The sequence below is a fragment of the Sus scrofa genome, chromosome 8, assembly GCF_054392235.1.
Source record: "Sus scrofa isolate SSC_HxYL_T2T_F1_AM1 chromosome 8, Sscrofa_HxYL_maternal_Yorkshire_Landrace_v2.0, whole genome shotgun sequence".
Lineage (NCBI taxonomy): Eukaryota > Metazoa > Chordata > Mammalia > Artiodactyla > Suidae > Sus > Sus scrofa.
In genome coordinates, this window is record NC_139390.1 from 100,732,747 (window position 1) to 100,754,940 (window position 22,194).

The following is a 22,194-nucleotide window of genomic DNA, read 5'->3' on the forward strand; positions in this document are numbered from 1 at the left end:
TGTAGCAAAATTTATTGCTATATATTATATTTTATAACTCGTGAATTGGTGGCCACCCTCATATGTTTTTCTCACATCCTGTCTTTTAATTAAAATCTCACTTTCCAATAACAAGCTTTGTTATTTAAATGTTTAAATTTAATGGAAAATCAACTATCCATCACCCAACTAAATGGCTAGTGTTTTATATGTACGAAATATATCAACTATTTCATTTTGTATTAATTTAACATAAATGTTAGCACATATTTCTATATGTCCTATCATAGTACATTAATTTTTTAATGAATTCTTATATCCAAACCATTTTAGTTATTCTAAAACTATACTATATTTCAGTATATTGTCATATGACTAATTCATCCTTCATCCTCTTTTCAGAAGTTTCTATCTACTCTTGAATATTTAATTTCCATATAAATATTAATTCTTATTACCTTCCTTTCCTTTCCCATAAATGCATAGTCTATAAAACAAGCAAATAAATTTCCACAATCACATCTTTTTTCTGAATGATAGCCTTCCATTCAACATATATACTTAACAAGAGAGAAAAAAAAATGTAGTGAGGTTACTATATTTGATTTTTCCCCAAGATATATTTCTTTTTTTTATTTCTTCAAGATTACTTTTATACCTCTCAGAAGATGCATCACTTATTTTTCCATATCAGACTACTCCTTCATATATTTTATGTTTTCTCCATATTTTGTTTTGTAAGTGGCCAAAGGAGCCAGAACCTCCATCACCAGGTAATTAGGGCACATTTACCAAGCTCGGCTTCAAACTTTGAAACTTGGGCCACAGAAGAAATACCACTAAGGTGCCTGAAAAGGAATGACTCAGAGTTGATGCCCGGCATGTTGGTTGGCATCATGGAGCAGGGGCGGAGTCCTGAGGTAGTTTTGTCTGCATCTTGGCCATGCAAAGTTTCTGTAGTTCCCATCTGTTTTCCAAAGAGGGCAGTTCACTCTCCTATAAATACACTTAGAACAATAATCTCTCCTTTCATTTATCTCCTTTGCTTGTGAGGATCAATGACAGTTCTTGCAAACAATCAGCTTATGTCCTGGAGATTCTTCTAGGCCTTGGAATAGGTAAGGGAAGGGGAATAGTGAGTGGTGTCCTCTTTTAACTAGATCAGTAAAAATATTACTCTCTGAGGGCCTGTATTTTACCAGAGACCTAAAAGAAATGAAAGATTTAGCCATGAAATATATGGAAGAAATCTCTGACCAACTGAGAGCCAAGTGTTTTGCAGGATGAAGTGCAGGCCTTCAGATCATAATGTGGAATTTGAACCAGAAATGATAATATGGAGCTATTCCTCCCATGAAGGAAATACTGTTGTCTCTTAACCAAGGGGTGGTAGTGGGATGGTACCTTTCATAGTAAGTATTTGGATTGTCAAGGAAAACAGAAAACAGTGTTTTTGTCAGAATAATTCTAGGCTCTGCAGATTTAGGGTTTTTTTTTTTTTCAATCTAAGAAAATCAATGGTTCCAGAAAATTATAAGCTCAGTCTTCTACCCACTTAAGGCTTTTTATTATAATTGATGAACAGGCAAAAATGAGATGAGTATATTAGTGGATATGAGGGATATGAGTGTTCATGATACTCAGGTAGATAAATCCAAGTACCATTTGGGAAGCTGAATATTATCAATATATCCGGTGATAAATATTTATGCAATGCAAGGGCACCCCAAAGAGACATCACCACCCTGAACACACATCCTAAGAAATGAAGGTATGGCTAACCTCAATGAATGAAGACTTCCTAAGAGTTTATCATCCAACAGATTTGAAGACTAAATGAATGGGTAGTGAAAAAGGAGAATTATGAACCTGTGAGGTCTCTCTCCTTATTTTGTCATGGCCACTTTCTTGCTACCTCTTCATGTAATCATCCTTCTGTGCATATATGACACTAGTATTTCTTTGTATATACTAATCTCCCACTTGTGTAAGTACATTAGTCATACTGGTTTAGGGACCATCCTATTGGTTTCATTTTAACTAAATTACCTCTTTTTCTTTATTTTTTTAATCTCTAAGTATAATTACCAGTGTGGTACTGGCTTGCAGATAAAAACATCAATACACATTTATGTTTATCTTAATATACACAAAGATGTACACAACCAAAAATATTTCTAGACATGTATGTATATATGAGTTAATATATACCTATATGTTTTCTTGCTTTGTTAACAAAGAAGGTTTTGAAACAAGGACACCCTTTAGCAGCTAGCTCTTGAAGCCAGGCCTTATTTTTTTAATAACATTTTCCAATAAAAAGAGCCAGAGTACAGTTTTCCATGAGAGAATCAAATATATATTTTTTTCAAAAATAGTTAATATTCTTGCTAAATTTATAATATTTTTATTGATGGGGAGAAACCATAAACTCTCAGGTTATGTTAGGTCATTAAGTATAATGGAGATGCAATTTATTAAGCTTTTAGTGTAGAAAGTGCATTAACATTGTTTACAAAGATATCTCTTGCAAGTCAATAGTTCGGGGGCTAGAGGGAATCAAAATCAAGATTTAATTAAAAAAACAAATATTTTATCAAGTAATCACCATAGTTAGAGCTAAAGAATTTTCTGCCACTACACATTACTCACAAATTCTGAAATGGAGCCTCAAACAGCATGAAGAATTTGTTTTCATAACCCCTTAAATCATTTCTTATTATCTCTTGGCAGTTCTTGCAAGACCAATCAGCATTGAGTACTCAATTTTGAAAACAGCAGGAACTTTGCTTGGTATTTCCAGCACATAATTACTGGGTCAGTTATAAACACAAAGCAGACTCGGTTTGTATTATCTAAAGACAGTTTGGAATGGCAGGTGTTTTAGTACTTCCTAACATCTCTAATCATTCTTGGCTTGATGCTTTAATGCATGAAACTACAAATAATGATAATTCCTATTGTGAAAATGCCACAGAGACATTAGAAGGCAAAGGCATATTTGCGAAGAGAGCAGAAAATAGTGAAAAAGTTAGTATATTTCTGAGTAATTTGCCTCTACTATGATTTTATAGCAAGATGAACCAACTGGGAGGTTCTGAAGAGAAATCTATTTTCTTATCCTATAATTAACAGAGAAAATAATAAATTGCCTCTTTCAATGTCATATTTCTAATGATGTACATTTTGAATTATGGAGCATTGGGCACCATGTTCAGTTTCGTTGTAATAAACTGAATGTTCAAAAGTGGTGAATTTTGATTGATGTAGTCATGAGTAGATGCACTTATATTGTCATGCCTTCAGATTCCTCAGGGTATTCATTCTCATATGATTTCTTTAGTTTCTCTTTTTAAGGTTAATCCTATCAGTTTCTAAATGACATCTCCATTTCACTTTTCAAGCTACTTTTTACAAATACATTGTTGAAAGGATAGCTCTACTATAGTCCCCCTAAAAAATGCTAATAGAGGTGACTGAAAGGGCATAGATACAAGTATGCTTATTAAGAGTTTTTCAGTCAGTAAAATTCAGCATTTAAGGTTATAACAATTTATATAATGCTTAGCTGTAAAATATTTGGTGGCTCTGTCAGTATGGTGAAAATTATTACAAACTTAGAGTTGAATTTTTTCAAAGCAAAGGACAGAAGATATTTGCTTCAGGTCAACATTCATAAATGTAAATGTGAAATTTAACTGTACTTGATAAATTAATTATGAATTGTGTATATTTTTACTAGGGTTGCCTTAGACATAATAGTGATGAAGTCATGCTGACTTCATAAACATAAAAATAATAACCAGTACATTTACAAAACAACACATGGCCCAATAGTTGGGTTCACTGTGAGTCAGTTAAAATATAAAGGTTAGTACAGTAATTATAATTTGAAAGAATTTATAAAAAGCACTAAGATATCCTTCCACTTTGAACTAGAGATAGTAAAATACATCATTTATATAAAGGTATAAAATGTTATTCATATGAAGAAGAAGCATGTGTTAAAACTTTGATCCTGGTTATGTAAATCCTCTACCAACATAACCACCAAATATAAACACAGACTCTGTGTAAATGTCTTATTTGTTCCATTAAAACTCCTTCTATACCCTATGATGTTTCTCTATGTGTGGAATACAAATTTCCTTAATGGTGTCTTGTCCAGAAGTGTGAAAAAAATCCAAGTCTAATTTGATTCCACTCTATATACTTCAAAGGTTTAATAAAGAATCATCCTGGAGTTCCCATCATGAAGCAAGAACCATGAGGTTGTGGGTTCGATCTCTGGCCTTGCTTAGTGGTTTAAGGATTAGGCATTGCTGTGAGCTGTGGTGTAGGTCGCAGACACAGCTTGGATCTGACATGGCTGTGGCTGTGGCATAGGCCGGCAGCAACAGCTCTGATTAGCCCCTAGCTTGGGAACCCCCATATGCCGCGGATGCAGCCCTAGAAAGACAAAAAAAAAAAAAAAAGAATTATCTTGTTTGCTTAATCTAGACATGAAATTGCAAATACTAAAAATTACTATTTTGATTCTACACAATGTCTTGGGAATTTACATTCTGCTAACTGTGCAAGGATCACTGAGAGAGAAAAATATAACCTTTACTATCATGTAACCAAATGATCAAAAGCATAGATTTGAGCAATAATAAAGAGCTATAGATTCAGGTGTATCCTAGGTGTTAAACTTGACTGAAGGAATAACTCCCTTTGGTTTCTCGCTTGGTTGCTCAAGACACTAATTCTCAGCTCTGAAGATTATCTCACACTCCAGTGGCTATGGTGCCTTAGTATAATCATCTGCTGTGAACTTTTCTGCACTTCACAGATATGCTGTAGGGTTCAGAGCAGTCATAAAGAATAAAACCTATAAAAGGCTATAGCCAGCTTCATCATAATAGCTTGTATTTAGATTTCAAACAAACTCTCACAAATTTTATTAGAAGCAGACTTGAAAAAGAATTCAGATTTGTAATCTAGGGATTCCTCATCCCTGTCCCAACTCTGTTCTCTCAAGATTAGTTGGTTTTTGTATTGTTTTGTAAAGATGTGAGTAAAGATGTCAAGTACCTTCTTATTCAATGTGGGCAAATGTAATTTTAATTAAAATTTGATAAAGGGGGGGTTCCTTTTGTGGCTCAGTGGGTTAAGCAACAGATGCTGTCTTTCTGAGGATATGGGTTTGATCCCTAGCCTTGTTCAGTGTGTTAAGGATACAGTGTTGCCATAAGCTTCAGGGTACCTTGCAGATGTAGCTCAGATATGGTGTTGCCATGGCTGTGGTATAGGACTGCAGCTGCAGCTCCAATTAGACCCCTAGCCCTGGAACTTCCATGTGCTACAGTTATGTCCATAAAAAGAAAAAAAAAATTGATAAAGAGGCTTGAAATTTATATTAGAAAAGAACATTAAAATATAATTTCCTACAAAACATTCTAAATAAATGCAGATGAAGATATTTTAATGTATCACTATTATTCTCAAATAAATTTTATATTTAACCAATAACCAAATTATAAATGGATTTTAAACACAACCATGTTCTTAAGTATTACTTGATAGACTTCTAAACTGAATTCGTATCTGTAGGTAATAAAAATTAATGTGTTTAACTTCACTCTTGAGCACTTTAATGATTTTTAGCTATAGACCTTTTTTATCAATAAACATGGAAATAATATATACTACCAAATTATACAATTAGAGACATTTCGGGAGAATCAACTATAGAAGAACTAAAAGTGATGAAATAGTGCAGTGAAGTGATATATATATATATTACACATATGAATTTTTTGTGTATATAGTACATAATTAAAACAACCAATGGGAAAATAATAAAAATATTTTATAATATGCATTATTTTATCAATAATATACAATAATATCTAAGGAATGTGTAAACCAATTGAAGTAAATTTTAAAATTACACCAAAAGAAATAATAGAATACTTTAATAAATGAGACCTACTGCTTTGTTGGAAAGAAATATTAAATATTACAATATACATTCCTCCAAAATATATCTAATACCATCCTAATTAAAACTCCCAAATATGGGAGTTCCCTTCATGGAACTGTGGTTAACGAACCTGACTAGGAATCCTGAAGATGTGAGTTTGATCTCTGGCCTCACTCAGTGGGTTGAGAATTAGGCGTTGCCATTAGCTGTGGTGTAGGTTGGCAGCTATAGTTCCAATTTGACCCCTAGCCTGGGAACCTCCACATGCTGTGTGTGGCCCTAAAAAGCAAAAACAAACAAACAAACAAAACAAATATGTTTCAATGAAACATTAAAAGGTAATTCTAAAATCCATGTAAAATATATATTCTCAATAATATCCAAGAGCATATAATGAAAAAGGACTTATTCTATAAGACAAAAAAATTAAGTCATAAGCATTAAAGCAAATGAAATTACTTAGAGCATATATAGATATACTGCTGATAAGAAACTGAAAAGCAAAAACAGGCTCCTTCACCTTGATTTACATTAGCAGAGAAAGAATGCATTAGTAAGTTTACATTAGCAGAGAAAGAATGCATCCATTTGTAATTCTGAAGTTAGATTCCATCCTTTTATTATGCACACACAAATAAATTTCAGGTGGATTAAAATGCTAATATTTTTTCTACAGAAAAATATAGGCAAAGTTTTCTAATTTTGAGTTAGGGGAAAACTTCTTGAACAAATGACAAAGAGCAAATCTTAAAACTAAGCAAAAGTTTAAAGGTTTTTTTTATGTGGCAAATTAAAGGACAGCTGACAAATTTTGAGAGATATCTGCAAAGTATATGAGACACAAGAATAACAATCCAGATTATATAAAGAACTCCTATGAATGACATTCTACAGCATAATAAATAGAAGTAGCAAATATATTTATTAAAAAGCTAGTGAATAGCCTCACTGGCATTCAGAGAAATATCCATTAAAACAGTGATATATAATTATGTTTCCTGAAAGGTTGGCAATATTTTAAAAGATACGATATTTAGTATTGGGAAGATTGCAGAGACATAAGTATTCTAAGAAATTGTAAGAATATAAATCATCATTGCCTTTTAAAAGGATCACTTGGAAGTGATCAGATAATGTGAGTAAAGATTTCAAGTACCTTCTTATTTCTGCAAAGCTGACAAATGTAATTTTAATTAAAATTTGATAAAGAGAAGTGTCTACTTAATTTTTATTTTAAAAAATTTTTAAATTTTTTTAATTTTTTTTAGCTTTTTTAGGGCCACACCCATGGCATATGGAAGTTCCCAGGCTAGGGGTCAAATCTGAGCTGCAGCTGCCAGCCTACACCACAGACACAGCAATGCCAGATCCTTAACCCACTGTGCAAGGCCCGGGATCACACCTACATGTTCATGGATATAGTAAGATTCATTACTGCTGAGTCAATAGGAGAACTCCCAACTTAATTTTTAAAATAAATATTTGTTCTTTAAAACTTTCAGATTTATAGAAAATTTGTGATAATAATACAGGTTCCCACTGTTCTTTTTCAGTTTACCTTATTATTAACTTTTATATTAGTACATTTCAACAGCCACAACTAATAAGCCAATATTGCCACAGTATTTTTAACTAGAGTCTCCACCTTATTCAAAGTTTATTAATTTTCACCTCTTTTTTTTTTTAATTTCAGGGAACCTATTCATGATACCACCTTACATATAGTCCTATTATGTCTCCTTAGGTTTCACTAGACTAAGATGGTAACATATAGTTTACCACTGGTGATATCCTTGACAGTTTTGAGAAACACTTGTCAGGCATTTTGTAAAATGTCTTAAATTGGGGTTTGTCTAATGTGTTTTATGGTTAGAGTTAGAGTTGTGGGTCTTGGGGAGGACTACAGAGGTAAAGTCCCATTCTCATCCCATCCTTTGAAGGGAACATGCTAACAGCCTGATTATTACTTTTGATGATGACCCTTATTGCCTGACTTAGGTATTTTTGTCAAGTTTCTCCACTGTAAAGTGATTCTATTTTATCTTTAGTTTTTAGAAAGAAGTTATTGTGCACAGCCCACACTTAAGTGTTAGAAAGTTTTTCCTTTTTTTTTTTCTTATTTTTTTGAGAGGGCAATGGCTGTATAAATTATTAGGATTTTTTTTCTGCATCAGAGATTTTTCTATACTTTATTTTTTCCCATTTATATATGTTAACACATGTTATTTATATAAGTTCTTCCAATAATAGGAAACTTTTGCATTTGGTCTCCCTTTGACATAGACCCCTAATTATTATGGGTTTTGTTTTGAGCACTTTTTTTTTTTAACTCTCTGGCTCATCTTACATATATATTCCTTCCCCAACCCTAGAATCAACCATTTCTCCAAGAAATTCATGTTCATTTTATTGGAAAATGCTATTAAAAAAACAAGACTTGGCCTCAAGAGACAGCTGCTAAGGGGGTGTCTTTGTTTCAAGACCCTCTTTGCTGAATAACAAAGCAAGAAAACATATGTGCATACTAACCCATGTATACATACATATCCAGAAATATATTTGGTTTTTTATATCTATGTGTATATTAAATTAAACACAAATTTGCACTGATGTTTTCATCTACAACACAGTACCGCACTGATTATTCTACCTTTCCTCCAACCTGTCAGTAAATCTGCACCAACAGTGACAACTCTAGCCCCTTAACCTGCCACATATTTCTTAATTATTCAAACCCACTATGTATGTATAATGTTTGAAAATTGTTAACTTTGGAGTCCCCGTCATGGCTCAGTGGTTAACGAATCTGACTAGGAACCACGAGGTTGCAGGTTAGATTCTTGGACTGGCTCAGTGGGTTAAGGATCCAGTGTTGCCGTGAGCTGTGGTGTAGGTCGCAGATGTGGCTTGGATCCCCTGTTGTGGCTGTGGCGTAGGCTGGTAGCAACAGCTCCAATTCGACCCCTAGCCTGTGAACCTTCATATGCCATGGGTGTGGCCCTAGAAAAGAAAAAAAAAATTGTTGACTTTATGAGAAATAACTTTATCAACTACAGGATTTTTCAGTGCCTTTTTCTTTTTTGCCTTTAGTCTTACAATATTAATTCATTTCCAGAATTACTTATAATTCAGCATCATTTTTTTTCCATCCATTTCAAGTATGCTAGTTCATGTAATGGAGTCATATTATTTTATCAAAGTTTTTATTCCATCCAAAGATATCCTGAATTCCTAAAGGATGTTTATAAAAAATTGTATACCTCGAAGTTCATTCTTTGTGTTGTAAAATTCTATGGATTTGACAAATGCACAGGGCCATGCGCAGTAGTCATACAGAATACTTTAACCACCGTAAATCATCACCTTTCACCTCTGCAAACTCCAACAATCATAGATCAACTTGTCATCTCTATGGTTGTGCCTTTTCAAAATTTTATACAATTGGAATTATATATATGTAGTATTTGTCTTACTGTCATCTTTAACTTACCAATATATAATTAAGATTTACCAATTTCTTTGCATGGCTAAGCTGTTCATTTCTTTTTATTGCTAAATAATATTCTACTGAATGGATGTATCACAGTTTGTTTATCCATTCACCTATCAAAACTTATCTTGGTTCCATCTGTTTTTTGGCACTTATGAATAAAACCACTATATGCATTGAAGTGAAAGGTTTTGTGTTTGAAAATCAGTTGGATATAACTAAGAGTATAATTGCTAGATTGGTAAGACTAATTTTAACTATAAGAGAAAATTGCCAAACTGTCTTCTTCTTCTTTTTTTTTTTTGTCTTTTGTCTTTTGTCTTTTCTGGGTTGCACCCATGGCATATAAAGGTTCCCAGGCTAGGGGTCTAATCAGAGCTACAGCAACGCCAGATCCAAGCTGCGTCTGCAGCCTACACCACAGATCACGGCAACACCGGATCCTTAACCCACTGAGCCAGGGATCGAACCCACACCTCATGGTTCCTAGTTGGATTCGTTTCTGCTGAGCCAGGGTGGGAACTCCCAAACTGTCTTCTTAGTGGCTTTCACAGTTTAACTCCTTACCAGCAATGAATGCAAGTTCTTTCAGCCACATATCTTCACCAGTAATTGATATTTAGCTGATTTTATTGTGTGTATTGGAGAAGTGCTTTCAGACATTTGAATAGCTATGTAGTAGTACCTCTCATTATGGTTTTAATTTGCATTTCCCTAATGCCAAATATGAATGTCTCTTTACATGTTTGTCATCTTCTATCTTCTTGGTGAAGTTTCTGTTCAGATTGTCTAATTTTTGTTGTATTGTTTGTTTATGTTTGAGTTTGAAGTGTTTGTATATTTTTGGATACACATTTTTTATCAGAAAATTTATTTTAAAATATTTTCTACCAGCTTGTGAAATGTATTTTTATTCTTTTAATAGTACCTGTGTCAGAGCAAAGTTTTAATTTTAATAAATTCCAATTTAGAAATACTACTATTTGTGGATTTTTCGGGGATGTTATATCTAATAACTCATTACCAAAGCCAAGGTTGTATAGGTGTTCTATTTTTCTTTCAGTAGTTTTATAATTGTTCACTTTCCTTTGGATCTTTACTGTAAGTTATTTTTATATAAGGTTATCAGATCATTTTTTAAAAAGTCTGTCCTTTTGCCACCGCGTTTACTTTGTCCCTTTGTCCGATTAGTTAACTCTATCTGTGTGGGTTATTTCTGGACAGTTTAGTTCCAGTAATATATGAGTCTGTTCTTTCATCAATATCATATTGCCTTGATTATTGCTGACTTACAATAAACCTTGAAAATGCATGGTGAGTGTTCCTACTTTGTTCTTCCTCAGTACCATGTTGATACTTTGTCTTTTGCCTTTTCATGTAAATTTTCAAGTCAGTTTGTCAATATGTGGAAAATATCCTGCTGACATTTTGATCAGGATCATATTGTATCTGTACATTAAATTGGGAAAAAATTAACATTTAACGTTGGTTTCTCCAATCCAGAGTACAAAATACTTCCCCATTTTTAATACCTTTTTTTTATCAAAGTTGTATAGTTGTTAACCTACAGAGTCTGTAAATATTTTGTAAGATTTATATATAAGTATTTTATTTTTTGTGATTGTAAATGATAATTTTTCTTTTAATTTAAAATTCTAATTGTTTCTTTCATATAGGAAAGCAACTGACTTTTATATGCTGAGTTTTTATCCTGTGACCTTTGCTATAATCTTTTATTAGAATCAAGATTTTTGTTTTGGTTTTTGTGGACTCTTTGGGTGTTTTATGTAGAAAATCATGTCATCTTTGAATAGCATTTTCTTTCTTCATTTCCAACTTGTATACTTTTTTACATCTCTTTAAATTTCTTTGGCATTAGCTAGATATTCCAGTAAGATGCTAAAGCTTAGTGATGAGAGAGTACATGCTTGCCTTATTCCTTGATCTTTAGGGAAGAGTTTCACTTCTTTAAGTTTCATGTTATCTATAGGTTTTTCATATGTTCCCTTACTAGGCTGAGGACATCTCCTTCTGTTCCTAATTTTTTTGAGAGGTTTTATCATGAGAGTAAGATGAATATTACTGAAAGGTTTTTATGCATTATTGATATGAACTTTTTTTTTCTTATCCAGTCTTGTTTCTTGAATGTTGATTGAAGTCTTGCATTGATCCAAACCACTTGATCTTGATTTATACTCTCCTTTATAGCAGATTTATTTTCTAACATTTTGTTAAGAATTAGTTATGACTATATTTATGAGGGTCTTTCTCTTTAATCCACTTTAACATGTCTGTGTTTTAATTGGTGTTTACATTTTAAATAGTTATTAGTATAATTGGATGCTGCATCCTGTGCAGCAGGGCAACAGGAAATCCTGAAAGAGGAACAGTGCAGTATAACAAAATACACAAGACGCTTTTACAGTTAGAAAGGAGGGTACCAAGAGGCACTGTTTTGCAAAAAAGGCCCCTGTGCCCACATGACTTTTACTAGAGAAGATGACATATTTAGTTTAATGAACAAGAACAGGCATAGGGAGTATCAAAACTATCTCTTAGTGAGATCAAAGGAGACTACCAGCAATAAAAGTCACTGGTACATACATCTAGGACATACTGCAGCTGCTTAAAGAACAACATAGTTAACGTATAGACTCCTTATCTTATCTAGGCAGGAGACCCTGTACTTTAGAACTCTGCATCAGCAGACATGCTTTTCTAGCTTTGCCATCATAAGCATTCCTTGGCTTATTGTGCTTTTGCATGTACACCAAATTTGCTATCTGCAGAATTCAGTAGTTCAGCAGTCTCCAACAGTTGGATTAATATTTACCATCTTTGTAACTACTTTCTATTCATTGTATTTTCCTTTGTTTCTCCTCCTCTGCTCTTTCTTGACATCTCTGATTTAAATTGAGTGTTTTATACAGTACCATTTTATCTTCCTCCTTCATCTGTAATATATTCATGTTTAAATATCACATTTAATTTAATTTTATTCTCTGAGCTTTATATATTTATTTGTTTATATTGGGGATGAGGTCATGGTCCTCTGTCTTTTGAAGAATTATTGACTGGTACAAATATGAAAAGGGCCTGATACATCTCTGACATTTAGTGGGAACAAAAATAATCTTTATTACCATCACAATCTTAACCAGACTATATAATAATATTTAAATATTTCAGGGGAGCAGGTCTTCTAGAAGTTTATGTAGAGATTATATTGACAATACACTCCTGCTTTGAATTAAGGTAGGTTACATATTTTTCCCAGTTACAAACTAGTAAAACAAAAAGTTAAAAATGTCACTTCAATGACCAGTGTTAAAAAGCATATAGAAACTCTGCCAGAAAAGAGTGTTTAAATAAAGAGAGTAAGACTTCAGCATTGGTTACACAGGATGCCACTCCAGCATAAAAGGAAAACAGATAGAACTTGTGTTTATTTGTATACAACTAGTAAATTTATGTACATAAAAATGAAGATACTGAAATTGCTGAAAGAGAAGCAAAAACTGGCAGAAGACTCTATGAATAGTTTATTTTGATAACTAAACTATGGCATTCATTAATAAAACTACCGGCTATATTTATTTTTAAGGCTAGAAATGTTCACTTTAGTAATTATTCTAAGAAAAACAAACATCTAATACTCTTTAAAGTTGAAACAAGAAAAGTTTTATTAAAATCATAATGACATTTATATTAATGGCTCAGATCCATGTAATTTCCCTACATTATTCTGTTGGTTTCTCAAATACTCAGTATTGAGACATTCAATTTTAATAAAATTTATAAGTAACATTTACTAATAATATATAAAATGAGGAAGCCACTGATTAAGGAGATTCCATACTTTTTCAGTTAGAATTAAAGCTACTAAAAGCACCTAGTCCTTTTTAAATTTTTAATTCGGGCACATTCTCATAGAAATACTGCTGACTTCTTATAAAATCAATTAATCAACAATAATTTATTGAATTTTTCAATAAATTAGATACTAATAAATTCTGTAGCAGATACAAAGTTGAGGAAGTGTGCAATCTCTAATTTACTTAGAAAAACAAAAGGGTATACATGAAAATGCTAAACAAAAGAGTACCCTTGAAAAGCCAAGAATGATGAGAAAATAAATATTACAGAAAGAAAGTACTTTATTATATTGAATTATGTTATTGATAACCAGTATGTTTGATGAAGGAAACATTTTATGTACTGTCTCTTGTGTTAGATAAGGTTACCTTTATAAGATGCTCTAATGTGGAACTTAAAAATGTGATTCTGTTTTTAAACAATTTTAAATACTTTTAGATACTTGTTGTAAATGTACATATCAACTGGAATAGGATAAAGAGTAAGAACTGGCATACTGAATACTTACCATATGCTTACAAGTATAAAATGCTACCAAGTATTGGTCTTACTTTTAACACTCTGTAACATAAAATCTTGGAACATAAAGTCTAAAACTGAACAGTAGATCTCTGTGCAAACAATAATAATAAAGAACAGAGTATGGTAAATTTTATGAGAAGCACACAGTATAGAGAATTCAGTATATGAATAAGCACATCTGAACAGAGTTCAGAAAAGGCTTTTGTGGTTACTCTTTTTTATTTATTTAAGTTGATTGGTAAGAGGATATTGTATTTTATAGAGGAAAACAACAGGGGTAAACAATAATGATTATCGTCAAATAACATATGACCTTGTTTTAATAATCTTAAAATACAAAAGTGAAAAACAGTGGACAGAACCAATATATTATAAACACTGAGATTTAACTGAGTGAATTAAAAGTCACTAATTTTGATGAAAAGTATATTACAAATTATAAAAGTTTCAAAATAGCCCATACTAATATCTTCTGCACTTGAAAAAGATTATAAAATGCTGTTTTTGTAATTTCTATGAACACCCCAAGAGCCCACACTTCATTTTATGTCTGATTATAATAATATCTGCATGTATAATTCTCCATTGGCAGTAACAGATTGGTTTCAGAAAGCAAGAAATTAAGAGCAAACAAAGAAAATACATTCAAATCCCTTGCCACTAAAATCAATAAACTGACCCATTTTAAAGCTAAGCTGTTTTATTATGTAATAATGAAGTTTATTTAGATTTTTGGCAACCACATTATGACTCAGGGATTTATCACCCACTCTAAAATAAGGACATTTACATACTTCTTTAACTAACCAAGTTATTCTTCAGACAGAAATATCTTTTTTCTTTTTCCTTTGAATATTGAGTTTTTGAAATCTTAAGTCTGTTCACTCTTCTCAGTCTTACTGAATAATTAGGCCTTTTTTTTGGTGTTTGAGACAAGAAAAATACTGGCAAAATTTTTTTTTTCCTAGAGTACATTTTCTTAACAAAAATTAACATCATTAAATTTCTGGATTCAATTCTAATATATCTGCTCAAATACATTTAAATTTATGAGCATTATAAACACATACTACTAAGAGCTAGAAATCGGAGAAAAAATAATTTTATAGTTAAAAATAGAACTAAGAATTCCAATCCCTATTTATACTCTAGGAATACCATATATATTTGATACCCAATTCCAACATGATTTTATGTTGAATAATCAGGGGTTTATGAAAATACAAACTCAAAAATTATTTACCAAGTGGCAAATGTAATTGTTCAAGCAGGATTATTAAATATGGATTATTGTGTAGTACAAAGTATATAGCTCAACATGTAGCTACTTATAGTCAGTCTGACTTCCATCATAGAAGTCTTTAGTGACAGTCTTCATTATCATGCATTTAGAAAGATGAAAGGTTATTTCCCCCTAGTCAACCATGCCTGCTAGTCCATGTTATTCCCCCATCTTTTCTTTTTCAGTGTCCTTGCCATTTTAAATACTTAGCAACTCACAGCTTTGCTGTTGTCATGTACTTTAATTTTTATATGTGTATTTTACCTAATTTTCTACCTGGTAACCGGGCAGAGAATTTTGCGTTGTCACCTAAAATGGATTCTGGAGCACAGCCTCTCCCAATATTAGCCCAACAAGAATCTGTTTTATGTTACCAAGTACTCAGGGAATCTCCTGTAATCCTGATACATCTTGGAACTTGATGTCTAATGACAATCCTATGATTTAAAATCAGTATTACTTCCATTATCTCAAAGAGGAAATAAAGGCTCATAGATATAATGTGACCTTTCAAAGGGTAACTGTCAACTAAAGCAAGTGATAATACATATAAACTTGTGAAAAGGCAATCAAAAAATCATAATTATAATAAATGGTCATCACTTTATACAGTATATATAACTATCAAATTATTATGTTGTACATCTGAAACTAATATGTTATATATCAGTTACACCTTATGAAAAAAAATATATCTAAAAATACTACCTCAGTATCAATCAAGAAAACAACAAAAACAAAACAAAACTTTATATCTTTTCACCCAGAAATTCCACTTCTGGAAATATTTCTTGTAGTATAGTCACAAAATTACATAGTGTATATTTATGACCAATTGAAATTTATGCAGTTTTATAAAAAGATAAAATAACATTTTATTTACAGAAATTTGAAGCAGATATGAGATAGAATTCATTTTTTAAAAAGAATAAAATAGGTATACAATATGCTTCTATAAATCTAAAAATAGTTACTTATATTTAAGAGTTGAAGTGAACTGAAACCACAAGTTTCCAATGAAATAAACTTCATGTTTTTATTCAATAAAATGTTTCATATTGGATTTTACAGGAAGTGTGTTTTTTTTTTATTACTTAGGAAATAATTATAAAAAATATATCTCAAAGTTATAGAAATAAACAAATTTGCAATCTTAGCTTATATGATCTATAGATTGCTAATTAAATAATACACAGAGTATATGCAATGAGGAAAAATTAAAAAGGACCTAGAAGTATCATATTTCAATAGGATAAAATAAATAAAAAATTCTAATATATATATTTATTCCTGTATATATATATATTCCTTCCTGTATGTATATATTCTTATATGCATATGTATGTATATGTGTGTGCTTGCATGTGTGTGTGTATATATATACATATACACACACACATACACACACACACACACACATATATATATTCATGTATATGGATGTGCGTGTGTTCTTAAGGCTTGTCCTTCTAAGACAAGAGTATCTAGAGTTTCAGTGAATTGAATAATTTAATAAATGACATATTGGTGCCTGCCTAAAAGATAGACATTTCTTCAGATGGGTAAGCATTTTTATTACTAGTTCATAGTTGCCATAATCTTGCTTATCACAGGATGAGGTAAATTAATATAATTATATTTATCCACTGCCTCTTCTACCAAGTGCACAAAATGGCTTGTAAACTGTAATTAACCAAACATACACTCATGCTGAACACAGAATTATAAGTCAAGTGAAATCACATTCAAAGTTAACAAGGAATCACAATCACCCACAATTTCAAAATTAAAATGAAATGAAATACAACTCTTAGATACTGATACATACAATAAAATTGAGTCCATGGTTAACCAGTTAAAAAAAAAATCTTACATAGTGTCTTTCCTTAATCTAATTCATTGGATAATTCATTTCCTATCTTTCTTCCTTGTATAGTATATTATATCTTTCTACTATAGGCTCAGGAACAAAACTTTATAGATAATGTTTTTTGTAGTATTTTGTGTTTTAAATTGATTAACAGAAGAAAGGAGAAAATAATTTAATTATACTGCCTTTCCTTACTATCTACATACATATGCTACCTTGTATAACTGTTTTAGATAAATGTCTTATTGCTCTGATTTAATTTTAAAGAATCTTACATATAAACACAAAATTTCAATTTTCAAATGTACAAGGTAATAATTTAAATGTTAATTTGATAGATAAGCTTACTTTATAATTACATCAAAATTTATCCATAATTTTAATAATTCAGAAAATCATTCCTTACTTACTAATATAGATAAAACTCACTACTTTAAATTTGCTTTCTTAGTTGCTTTAGGTATAAACTTAAGTGTCAGGTATATATTCTAAGGGATAAATAAATTCTATATAAATTCTATTTAGTGCGTATAGCTGTAAAATTTTGATTTGCCATTAACTTTCTCTCACCTAAGTCCAAAATCGAATTTTAATTCATTTTGATTCTGAGAATTCTGCGCTATACATGACTGTTTTAGTGTTCTGTTTACAAATAAGTATCTCTTTAAATGGCGCATGAACTTAAAATTTTGCTACAAAGCTCACGGCTTTACAAATATTTGCAGAATCTGACAGCAACCTGTTTAAGTGCTGGTGGGCTTTGCAAAATTCAAGTAGCTGTGAAAGTCTGAGATTGAAAGAATTTCCTATGAACTGTTAGGGGAAATTGGGCAGTTTCACAAGCCTCAAATATGGATATGAATTGTAAACCTTTGGTCACAGGCAGTATTATTCAGCTGCAAACTTTCTTTTATTTTTCAGCTGACAGAGCTGGTTTTCTAGTTATGTATATTTTCATATTGCTATTATGAACTAATAAGTTCCTTTTTATGAAATGTGAATACCATGATTAATAAATGTTGTTACAGCCAATAATACTTTTAAAGTTGTATATAAATCTGTTAATGTATTTTTTTAATGATGTGTAGGAAAATATTGTTTTTCTTTCCATTTTCAATTTTTCGTAAAGCGCTAAGATTCAGCTCTGAAATAAGCAGCATGTATTATCACTTATCTCTTCACATCCGCTTTGCAGCATGCCTGCACATGCAAAATGTATTTTCTAGGGCACCCTTTGATGCATGAAGCACACAGGAAACTGCTATTTAGCCATTAGGAAGCTTCTTATATTTTCTCTAAAGAAAGCAATTTATAGCATTTCAATTTTAAATGCTGGATAGTGGCATAATAGTATCCATCCTATTAAAATAAAAACTATTAATAAATAAGTTTTCTTTTAAGAAGAAAAGCTTACAAAAAAAACTATTTATTTTGCCAGAGTTTCATGATTATTTTTGTACTCCCCAGAAATACAAATATGCTTATTTTGTATTTCTAATGTAAAATCTTATTCTATTGCTATTCAGAATCTATATTACAAAGATGCTTGCATTTTTTAAGCAGTAGCTCTATACCTAGAGGCTCAAATGTGTTCTTTATAACTCAATGTAAAATAAAATTGTCTAACAGTCTTTGAATGACTTCGAAAATACTTTTGTAAAAAGAGAATGAAAGTCAGTGAAGATGCTGGATTGAACAACCAACCAACCTGTAACAACAGTGATTCGTACTCCATGAAAACTTCTTAAGAATTTCTTAAGGCTTTTAAATATATATTGACATAGTACATAATCATGTGAACACTGATGAAATCTGCAGGAAGTTACTGATAATACATGTATTAGTGAATCCAGGTTTAGCAAACATTATCTAAAAATACAAACAAGGAGTTCCCGTCATGGCTCAGTGGTTAACGAATCCGACTAGGAACCATGAGGTTGTGGGTTCGGTCCCTGCCCTTGTTCAGTGGGTTAACGATCCGGCATTGCTGTGAACTGTGGTGTAGGTTGCAGACGCAGCTCGGATCCCGCGTTGCTGTGGCTCTGGCGTAGGCCGGTGGCTGCAACTCCGATTCAACCCCTAGCCTGGGAACCTCCATGTGCCGCAGGAGCGGCCTGAGAAATAGCAAAAAGACCAAAAAAAAAAAAAAAAAAAAAAAAAAAAACAACAACAAACAAACAATAATATCCAACCAAACATACTGAATCTTGCGGTTGTTGTCATCTATCTTCAGTCACTAAAAGTGGTGAAAGAGGGCCTACCAACTATTAAAAAAAAGAGAGAAAGTCATTTGGGTTTCATCAGCTTATCCTATGCGTTAAAGGCTTTCATCAGTTCCCAGCTCAGAAGGATGGAGTCAAAGCAGAAATGTGAAGTCTCTGTGTTGGAAAGATATAAATGGAGTTGCTGGCAGAAGGTTGGCAGTTGCCTATAAATCTGATACTTAAGCAGCAAAATCCAGAAAAGAGAGATCAGAGAAATGAGTCAACATTTGCATGCAGTTTTTCTCTAGACTGTTGTTACTGTGAATTCTAAGGGGTTAAACAGGTCAAGTTTCTGAGGCTAAGACTAGACAGAGTAACAAAGATCTTAAATATTTGAACAATTTCAACAATCAGACTTTACAGGGACCATCCAAGATAGAAGGGCTCCTGCAAATATTGGAGGGTTTTATGTACTCTTATCCTAGACATAAGAAAGCCTACATTGCAGAGAAATTACAAGTTCCTCAGGATGAATAAACATGGTAGTGGTTGAAAGCCCAGATCCACAGATAGGAATAAAGAAAACCAAGAAAAGTACATAATGTCAAATCAATCACCTAATAACTGAGCTCTTCAAATACCATCTAGATCTCTGTATTTAGAGTTCCTCCCATGGTGCCGTCTAATATAGAGTAGAGAGAAATAACCCTATATAACATCTTTGTAGACTGACAATTCATAAAAGCAGATGATGCTGAGGGCTGGGGGTGATTGGTGGTGGGCATTCAATAAAAGAAAGATTACTGTGGAGTGAGATGACTTGAGTTAGGCCTTCCTGGAGAGATGATTAGAGTCCCTATGAAAATACAGTACAGGGTAGGACAAATAAGTAAGGAATAAATAATAAAACAGTGAACTTGTGAGTGTACAGGGTTTACAGGGATAGTCTGAGTAGAGGAATAGGTTCACCCAGAGAAAAATAAGGACAAACAGCTGTAAAGGATCAGAAGGACCATTGTTGAGGTCTCTCTGTGTATTAGCATTCTGAAATTTGCAACACATCCACGTGACACAGGGGAAACAGAGGTTTATTTCAAGGAATTCCTGCAAATACATACTCATCAAGGACTACCTGTGGTCTGAATATATTATATGTTCCACCTATATAGCCTGTTATTTTCATAAGTAAATGCATGTTATAGTAATTTACTCAATATTAAATAATTTAAAGTAGTGCTCTCTAAAGGAAGGAACATTAACCTCAAGGGTTCTTCTAACAATGGTGCTAACAAAAACCCCAGTGTGGAAGAAAATGAAAGAATTTTATTATTTTATTGTCTTGAAATTTTCAACTTGGTATTTTCTTTCAATGGATATAGTAGGTACTATGTGTATATATATTGTTAATTTTTTATACTTAATAAAATAAGTAAAACGTATAATTAAGAAAATAAAAATTCAAGAATTCCCTTTGTGGCTCAGCAGGTTAAGAACCCGACATTGTTGCCATGAGGATTCAGGTCTGATCCCTGGTCTCACTCAGTGGTTTAAGGATCTGGTGTTGCTGTGGCTGTGGTGTAGGCCTGGCTGCAGCTATGATTTGACCCCTGGCCTGGGAAATTCCATATGCCTCAGGTGTAGCCATAAAAAGAAAGAAAAAAATATAACATATATGGTAATTTACAGATTAGAGGACTAGTAAACAAGAAGGAAGTTAGAAAATATTCGCATACTTTCCAAATAAAATTCCACATAGAAAGGAAATTTATATGGAAAATATAGAAATGACTCTAAGAGTCCTGCGTAACTTTAAAACTACCTGATGTGTAGTTGGAGATACAGAGGAGAAGATGAAAAGAATCAGACATAAGCATCATTTGAAGAAACATTGTCTAAAAATTTTCTAAAATATAACAAAACTATATCAAAATAGTGTTACAACAGTCCTACAAAGTTCAAACAGAATTAATATTAAGAAAATATCACCTAGGCACATCATAGTCAAACTGTTGAAATCTAAATTTAAAAAAACAAACAAACTAATAAATCTTAAAGGCAGCAATAGAAAATAAATACTACCTTCAAAATCACAAAATAAGGGGAGTTCCTGTCGTGGCTCAGCGGCAACAAAACAGACTAGTATCCATAAGGATGCAGGCTCAGTCCCTGGCCTTGCTCAGTGGGTTAAGGATCAGGCATTGTCCTGAGCCGTGATGTAGTTTGCAGATGCAACTCAGATCCCACATTGCTGTGGCTTTGGGGTAGGCCGGCAGCTGAAACTCTGATTTGACCCCTAGCCTGGGAGCTTCTATATACTGCAAGTGTGGCCCTAAAAAAATAAATAAATAACAAAGTAAAATTGACAACATATTTTTCAAAATAAGGAAAACCAGAAAGGAAGTGAATTTTATGGCCCTTCTATTATGTACTCTTGTTATAAAATTGTACGGCTATAGTCACTAAAATTCTTTGATCATTCCTTTCTATATTTTTGTTAATATTAGTTCTGGCTGTACCATGTGACCCCCAGATTATGATATTCATATGATTTACTGTACATGGAAGCAATCTGCAGATCATAATTATGGTGTAGCATATAGCTACTTATCAGTGACACTCTTATATTCCTGATATGAGTACCAAATTGTAGTAATCCAGATTATAAATGAAGAGAATATTGTCTTTCTAAGCCATCAGTTTCCTCCACCATCTTCTTAAAAACAGTGAAAGGAGTTGGGACTAGATCGGACAAACATGCTGGATCTGAAAGGGAAGCACTTACCTTGCCACACCTCAGGTGAAAATGAAGGGACAGCTCGGCAGGGCAGGGACCTCAATGGATTACCAGATGCTACACTTTGAATTATAAAATCTCTAGTGAATTGTATTATTGTTCAACATTTTATACCGTTTTTTCTGTCTCAGCCACAGATACATGATTTTTCTAAAGAAGAGCTGCCTCAGCTTGGGAGACCCATGTTTAGTTAAACATTTTAAAAAATT